This window comes from Arvicola amphibius, chromosome 17, assembly GCF_903992535.2.
Source record: "Arvicola amphibius chromosome 17, mArvAmp1.2, whole genome shotgun sequence".
Taxonomy (NCBI): domain Eukaryota; kingdom Metazoa; phylum Chordata; class Mammalia; order Rodentia; family Cricetidae; genus Arvicola; species Arvicola amphibius.
The window spans coordinates 21,781,576-21,790,233 of NC_052063.2; positions in this window are offsets into that span (position 1 = coordinate 21,781,576).

The following is an 8,658-nucleotide window of genomic DNA, read 5'->3' on the forward strand; positions in this document are numbered from 1 at the left end:
AAAAATATCCTATAGATGGCCACTACTATACAGGTACCCAGTGGAATAAAATATAAAATCCAGAAAGATATCAAAATATCCAGAAGATTTTAGAATAGGAGAAAGTAGTCATTCCAATGGATGGTTTTAGAAGGCTTAATAACTATCTAAAAGAAAACAAGAGATTTAAATTCTATACCAGTTAAGAACGCTTGGACTATAAGTACAACACCAACAACTAATACAGGCTTGACATTCTAGGAGATTGCCTTTTCTATCTGAAATCCAAAAGGAGGGTTGGCTAAATTAATACCCAGGGAGGTTTCCAAGCCCCCAAGGTGTTCCCTCTCACCCTCCTCAGTAGACGGCACTCACTCAGTCCTTAGGTTTAGACTCACATGACCATTTGAAGGGCAGGAGGTCAACATGGCCCCGGTGGAGAGAGGCTATCCTGAAGAACTGTGTTCCTGCCTTTTAAAAGCCACCCAGTGAACCCACAGGGACTGTGGCAGCATGCACAGGTCCAAGCCAGAAAGGGTCCCAGTCCTGAGAGGGGAGTGGACACAAACTCCCATTCCTCACCAAGAAGCTGTCTCTAATTCACAGCCACTTGCAAAGAAAAATTTGTTCTCTCCATTGGAGTCTGACTGGGTATATAACCACACTTAAGGGCAGGTACCATACCCTGTAGGAGACTGCTAACATAAAATGAACTCAATGGTATTTTTGTAGATTTTTTCTTTTTGTCTTATAATGCTTTGTTTGGGCATTTAAAAAATATCTGGCTGGTCTTTTGCTTGTATAATATGTTTTCTGATTTTGTATTTTATGGTGTGTACGTGTGTGTGTGTGTGTGTGTGTGTGTGTGTGTGTGTGTGTGTGCAGGTGCTCAAGGAAACCAAAAGAACCTATCAGTTATAGGAATGATAGGCAGTTGTGAACAACCAGTTGTGGGTGTTAACTCCAGTTCTCTGGAAGAACAGCAAGCACTCTTAACTGCTGAGCCATCTCTCCAGCCTTTCAATATCTCTCAGGGAACATTTAGTATTGGTTCTGTTTTAATTTATGAGTTATTTCTTTCCAACTTTTCAATGGTCTTTAGGTCTGATTTCTCTCTTTGCTTTCTTGTGACTTTAAGAGCCACGTAACTGCCAGGCGGTGTTAATCCCAGCACTCGAGAGGCAGAGGCAGGTGGATCTCTGTGAGTTCAAGGCCAGCCTGGTCTACAAGAGCTAGTTCCAGGACAGGCTCCAAAGGTACAGAGAAACCTTGTTTTGGGGGAAAAAAAGAGCCACATAACTAGCAAGTGGACAACAATGTAGACATCTGTTGAGGGCTGTGGATCCCCAGACCCTGAATTTCCTGTAAAACAACTTGTTTTTCCTATGCTTGCAGCTGCTCTGAGCACGAGACCCTCAGGAGTTCTTGATGGCAGGAGAGTGGTTTCTGGTGGGTTTGGCTGGGGCGTGGCTAGCAGTTAAGGATCCCTTTATAAGCTGCCTTGAAATACAATAAAGGGAACATTCTTGGGGAATTCAAGGATGACTTGTGTCTCTGTCTCTCTCTCTCTCTGTCTCTCTCTCTCTGTCTGTCTCTGTCTCTGTCTGTCTCTGTCTCTCTCTCTCTCTCTCTCTCTCTCTCTCTCTCTCTCTCTCTCTCTCTCTCTCTCTCTCTCTCTGTGTGTGTGTGTGTGTGTGTGTCAATCTCCAGGCCACTGTTCAGCTTATGAATGATCCCATGGCATACGCTTCAGGCTTAGTACCGTAGTACACGTAATACAGGCACTACAGGACCATAGAACACGTAGTAGCACGGACGGTAAAGACACTCCCAATATTTTCTAGGAAGAAAATGGAGACTCTTGGCAGTTTGGAAGTTTCTTTAATAGTTGATGTTTCTTCATAGCATAGAAGAAGACAATAGCAAGTTCAGTGTTATTTTGAGGAAAAAGGGAATTGATTGTTTGAAGCTTGAAATATCCAATATCTTTATGGCTGAGGAGAGAATACAATCTGAACGTTGAGGCGGACAACTCCAGTGGAGTCAGCAAGGAAGGGCATACAGCTGTGGAGTAAGATGTAAGCCTCCCCCAACCCTCCCCACTGAACCCCCCCCCCCCGATTTACTTCTGCACAGTGATGAGCAATTATCTCATTCCCTGAAACACTTGCAATGTGATGCAAGTGGAGAGAGAGGAGGCCCCACGCTTTGCTAACTTGGAAGGATGTTTTGCTTGACAGTTGATTAGGGGTTGAATGAACTGAAGAAAATTGGTCGTATTTGCTGCTTTTGCACTTATTGTAACAGCAATTATCTTCATTTTTCTTCTGCAGCTTGAAAGAGTAGATTTCAATAACTCTCCATGGAAGCAAAAAGCAAGAGTTTTGAACGGCAAAAGGGCAAACAGGATTTGAAGCCACCAGTTTGTCAATGGCTAAGGATCCTTATCTGGAAATTGGTTAACGTGGTTGATAAACCTTGAAGATTGTCTTTTAAGACCTGCCAAAATGAAATAGTGCAGTTCTGGGGGTGGGAGGAAACAAAACACAAAACCACACACATCAAATACGCTAGCTAGCTTATTCTTAATTAGTCATCATAACATTACAAATCCTATCCGAGTGAAATCGTTTATGACTTCTTGTCCAGAATTTATTGAATGGCCACTATGCCAGCAGCTGCCAGGCAGTGTTCTAAATGTTGGGGATGGCAATGAATAAGTAGATGAAAACCTCAGTCTACATGGATACAATCCCCCTTCCCTATACACACATACACACACACACCACACACACACACGAAAAGCAGGCAACACACAAACAGAACAATAGTATGCCATAGTCATATCTTCTGAAGAAAGGCAGGATGAGGGTAGAGGATGATGGAATTGCACGCTAATGTGATATAGGATGTCCTTCTGCATAGTGTGACTATGTGTTTCTCTTATTGGTTGATGAATAAAGCTGTTTCAGCCAATGGCCAGGCAGAATATACTTAAGCCGGGAAATTGAAACAAAGATAGGGAACGAGAGAAGGCAGAGTCGGGGTGAAACCATGTAGCAGCCCAAGAAGAGAGATATCAACAACACCCTAAGGAGAAAGACGCTAGGGCCAGAGGTAATGCTACAGCCATGAGGTGATACACAGACCAGTAGAAATAACTAATTTATAAGAGAGAGAGAGCTAGCCAGTAAGAAACCTAAGCCTTTGGCCAAACAATTCTAACTGATAATAAGCCTCAGAGTGGTTATTTCATAAGCGGCTGCGGGGACCCAGTGGGCAGAGAGAAACAGGTCCGGTGGGACCGCCAGATGGAGAAAACTCTCCATCCACACTGGTGACTTGTTAATTAATCAGAAATTAAATGGAATAAAGAAATGGCATGTTCGGCTCTCTAGAGAATGATGTTGACTAGAAGTAACACCGTTGGCACATTCAAGGATCACGAGCCAGCAAAACTATTTGAGAGGTATGTGTCATCCAATCTGTAGTTTAAAATGTTTTATTACTCATCTATAAATGTTTAAGAGAGTGAGATTGATCATTTATTATACTCGATGAGGTCAGGACCTTAAAGATGTCCAAGGTCATGGGAATGTGAGAGCTTCCCACAGGCAGTTAAAAATACCTGGTTGGAGCTGGGTGGTGGTAGCTCAAGATTTTAATCCTGGGGCTGGAGAGATGGCTCAGTGGTTAAGAGCATTGCCTGCTCTTCCAAAGGTCCTGAGTTCAATTCCCAGCAACCACATGGTGGCTCACAACCATCTGTAATGAGGTCTGGTGCCCTCTTCTGGCCTTCAGGCATACACACAGACAGAATATTGTATACATAATAAATAAATAAATATTAAAAAAGATTTTAATCCTGGCACTGTAGGGGCAGAGGCAGAACTCTGAGTTTGAGGCCAGCCTGGTCTACAGAGCAAATTCCAGGACAGCCAAGGCTACATACAGAAACCCTGCCTCAAAATAAATAAATAAACAAATAAACAAACAAACAAGTAAATAAATGGCTTGAATAATTATGATGATCTATGAATTTAAAGTCAATCTGGGCTACACAGTAAATGTCTCTCTCAAAAAGCAAACACAAAAACAACAGCAACAAGGAAAACGTTTTCCTAGTTGTTGTGAGAGAGCTAGAGAGAAGAAAAATAAGAGGCAACCGTTGGCTTTGAAGATGGAGCAGGAGGACACAAGCCAGAGCCTGTAGTCCCTCCTACGTGCTGGAAACAGGAAGGGAATGGATTTCTACCTGGACCTCCAGAAGGGACCAGATGTGCCAATACCTTGACTGTGGGCCCCTGCGTCCCTGTCAGACTTCTGAACTGCAGAAACGCCCCACAATAAATGTATGTTGTTTTATGTGGCCAAGTTTGTGCTGGTTTTTGTGGATGCTGTCGGAAAACCCAAAATTTACTATACTTCCAAATTGTCCCTGGCAGACGAAGGCAAAGTAAGACTATTCATGTCAAGGTTTATATTTTCAAGGCAGTTTGGCTACCTATTTTGCCTTCTCTTGATCTTGTCCCTGTTCAGATGCCTATTGTAGAGCCTTCTGGGACAGGATGGCGGGATCAGACATGGCAGTTCTCTGTAGGCCACTGAGGACACAGGAAGCTAGTTTAGTACAAGGAAGACCTATAAAGGTTGGATTTGTTTGCCAACTACTTGAACCCCAGTAGCCAGGTAGTTGGTAAATTATTATTATGGATGAGCCTGTTAACGTAAAGCTTAAATTTGAGATTGACATTATTACCATTTCTGTGGCTCCAAGGGAGGACCTCATGCATGCTGGGTAAGCCCAGTACCACTGTGCACACCTCCAGCTTGTGATTATTTTAAATTCACAGCTCATAATTGCGTACATTCATGGATACAGTATGATGGCTTGATACGCGCAAACAATGTCGAATGATTAAATTAAGCTAATTATTATATCCATCATCTTGTTTACTTGTCATTTTCAGCGGCATTGTAACCAGAGTGCCGGAATTCATAATGCCTGTCACGGCAAGTGCCAGTGAGTGGTGCCGGGAGCTGGATCTTGAAGTTGTGCTCCATTCTGAGACCTGGCCACCTAAGAAGGCAGATGGTTTACAGGTTAGGGTGCTTGACATGTTTTCTCCAGCCAGCAGGTTATAGGGAGAAGTGTGTGTGTGCATGTGCATGCATGTGCGCATGCATGCATGTGTAGAACAGACAGTCACTCTAGAGCTCGGTCTTGCTCCTCCAGTCAGGTGGTCAGCCATGTTTGTGAGACTCCATGTCTGTACCACTCCCGTTATCATTTTCTTTTCAGACAGGGCTTCTCTGGGTAGTCCTGGATGTCATGGAACTTACCCTGAAGACCAGGCTCAAACTCACAAGATCTTCCCGCTTGACTCTCCTGGGATTAAAGGCGTGAGTCACCACTCTTCCCAGTCTGAGCTGTCTACATCTTGGATAACACTAAGTTCAGCTCTTATCTGCCTGGACTGCCCTTGTACTTTTCCAGGGTTTCTGGCCTGGTGAGATGTTAATTCAGAACAAATATTAGCAGTGTAGAGGCCAAAGCTGTTGATAACACGTGTGTGTAGACTGCATTCTACAACATGTGTGTGTAGACTCTATTCTACAATATGGAGTACACATTTCTCTTTGGGTTATTTTGAGAAATAGTAAGCGGTACTGTCGACTACAGTTCCCACGATGTGCAACTAGTCCAGCTGAGTTGCTTTTGCTATGATGAAGACCATGACCAAAAGGAACTTGGGGAGGAAAGGGTTTATTTCATTTTTTACCACCCCCAGATCACAGTTCATCACAAAAGAAAATCAGGTGGGAACTCAAGGAGAAGCTGAAGAGACCGTGGGGGACGATCGCTTACTGGCCTTGCTTCCCCTGGCCTATCAGTTCCTCTTCCTCTCTAGCCCAGGTTCACCTGATGAGGGATGGCTCTGTCCGTAGTGGGCTAAGGTCCTCCCAAATCAATTAGCGATTAAGAAAATGCCTTATAGATATACCCACAGTTCAGTCTGAAGGAAGCAGTTTCTCAGTTGAGGTTCAGTCTCCCCAGGTAAGTCAAATTGAGAACCGAAGCTATTGCTAGCTATTAGCAACTGAAGGTAACAATAGACCTCAATATTACCTCATGTATAGTTAAAACTTCCAGTATGAAGATGTTTCAGGATGAGATGTTTAGGCCAGGGGATTCTAGGAAGTGGGACACCTTCCATGACATGGGTAGGCCTCAATAAGCAGCCAATGGCCTGACAAGAAGAAAGAATGACGTTCTCAGAGCAAAAAAAAAAAAATCCTGTCAGCTGCACCAGGCTTTTACTTTTGGGTCACCACCAACCAGCTCCCAAATCATGACACAGAGACTTATTATTAGTTTTGTATGTTTGGCCTAGCTTAGACTTGCTTATAGCTAAACTCTTTTAACTTAACCTATTTCTCTTCATCTACTTTTTATTTGGGGGCTTATTATCTTTCTTACTTCTGTATATATTACTTTCACTACTTCTCTATGTCTGTCTGGTGACTGTCTGACTTCATGTCCCAGGGGTGTCCCACATTCTGTTCTTTCCCTGATTCTTCTCTTGGTTCCTCTTCTTTTTTTTTTTTTTCAAGCGTAGATTGCTCTTCCTGTTTATTCTCTCTGCGTGCCAGCCCCACCTATCCCTTTCCTGCCTAGCTATTGGCCATTCAGCTTTTTATTAGACCAATCAGGTGCCTCAGGCAGACAAGGTGAAACAGAAGAAACACATCTTTACATAATTAAGCAAACGCAGCATAAACAAAAGTAACACACCTTGATCCAGTTAAAGTAATGTCCCGCAGCAGAAACAAATGTAGCACATCTTTGCCTAGTTAAAATAATACTCTACAGCAGTCGGCAGATGGCCGTGGACTTGACTTACAGCTTTCTTCAGCATTTAACCCACCCGCCTGCCTCTTCATGTCTTGAACCCTCCAAGCCTTTATACTAGAGTGTATGTATCTCTAGTCATGCACACACACACACACACACACACACACACACACACACACACACACCCTGTTGGTTGTGTTCCTGTGAAGAACCCTGCTCAGTTCAAGGTAAGTCTGAAAAAAAAAACTACCCCACTTCAACTTCTCAAGTCTGGAGTTTCGTGGAGCAAGGATGTCTGGGCAGGACAGATACAGACTGGGGAGGGTGAACAGGGTAGGAGGGAGATGCTGTTCCAACCAGAAGGTGAGAAAAGAGGGGACACAAAGGGTATTTCCTGCCTCTGAAGTCTCGGGGAAACAGTGTCCTGTCCTTCAAGGGCAGCTGAAATCAGCCCTGCCTGGGCGGCTGCTTCAACAGAGGATAGAGAGTTTTAAATTCTGTCCCAGACTCTGTAGTATTTTGCCAGAACAGATTCCACAACATGAGGGGCTTGAACAACAGAGATGTGCGCTACTTAGTGTTCTGGGGTTGGAAGCCCAAGGTCAATGGCTTCTACAGTCTCTGTCCCTGCAGATGGTCCCTTGGCTGCCTGGTCTCGGGGTCATTCTGCTGTGCATATGGTGCATTGGTGTCTTTGTCCAGTCAGAATGAGCAGAGTCCACCCTCGGGGCCTAACCTGAACCTCTGTGAAGGCTATAGATTCAAATGTAGTCACTCTGTAAGGTACTGAGACTTCACGGCTTCACTAAAGTAATTGGGTGTGTGTGTGTGTGTGATATAGTTGAATGTATAACCAGCTCCAAATGCTGACACAAATATTTTTCAGCAAAGACTTCCCCAGCAAAGAGCTAGCTAGCACTTAATACAGAGTAAATAAGCAGAGATGGTATACAGCTACCTAAAGAGACCTCAACAAATGGGAGGGTCTTTCCAGGGCACACATACAGGTCTGGGTGAGCTCATCCTCCAAGTCTTAATGCAGATGGAAGGAAGAGAGGCCCCAGTGGCTTCCTCCTTGCCCTAATTCCCTGTTGGGCCACAGTTTATCGGCAGCTGATCTTCAGAAGCAAAGGCAGAATAAAGGATCATGAGTCACTTGGCCCATAGATTTCTGTCTAAGTTGAAGCTCCTGAGTTCTGTTCCTCACTGGGAAAAGCCCAGAAGCAAATATTTTGAGGGAGATGTAAGAGAATGAAGCAACTTTGACAGTGACAGGAAACTGGGACCTACCTTCTAGTTCCTTCTATAAATCATACATACTTTTTTTTTTTTTTCTGTGCACTTGCTGGTTATGGGTGTTCCTTCTCTCCAGAGTAAAAATATTCTGTAACTTAGTCAAGCGAAGTGGAGTATTTTCCTAGGCCCATTGCTCCAGAGGGCGTTGCTGCTTGCCTACATACGGTCCAGGGACCTTTGTGGGTAGGATGGACCGTTGGAGAGCTGGAAGTCAGCCTCACTGAATTAAACCCGAGGCTGGTGGTCGAGTCTTACAGAGTGACAATACAGTGCGTTTATAAACATCTCTGTATTTCCTCAGGTGGCCTGAGTCCTTTAGTTGTTGTACCCATGCCCCTTTCCTACCTTCTTCACCAGCTTGTGGCATTTTATCAGGGAACCTCAGGTGGGGAGAAGGTGGTAGTGAAAGTGTGGGGATCATGAGGCTCACTCAAAGAACTGTGCGGTTAGAAAGGAAATGGGCTGTGTGAGAGACCAGGAAAGAGGAGAGGGAAGAGAAGGAGAGGGGAGAGGAGAGTAGGGAGAGG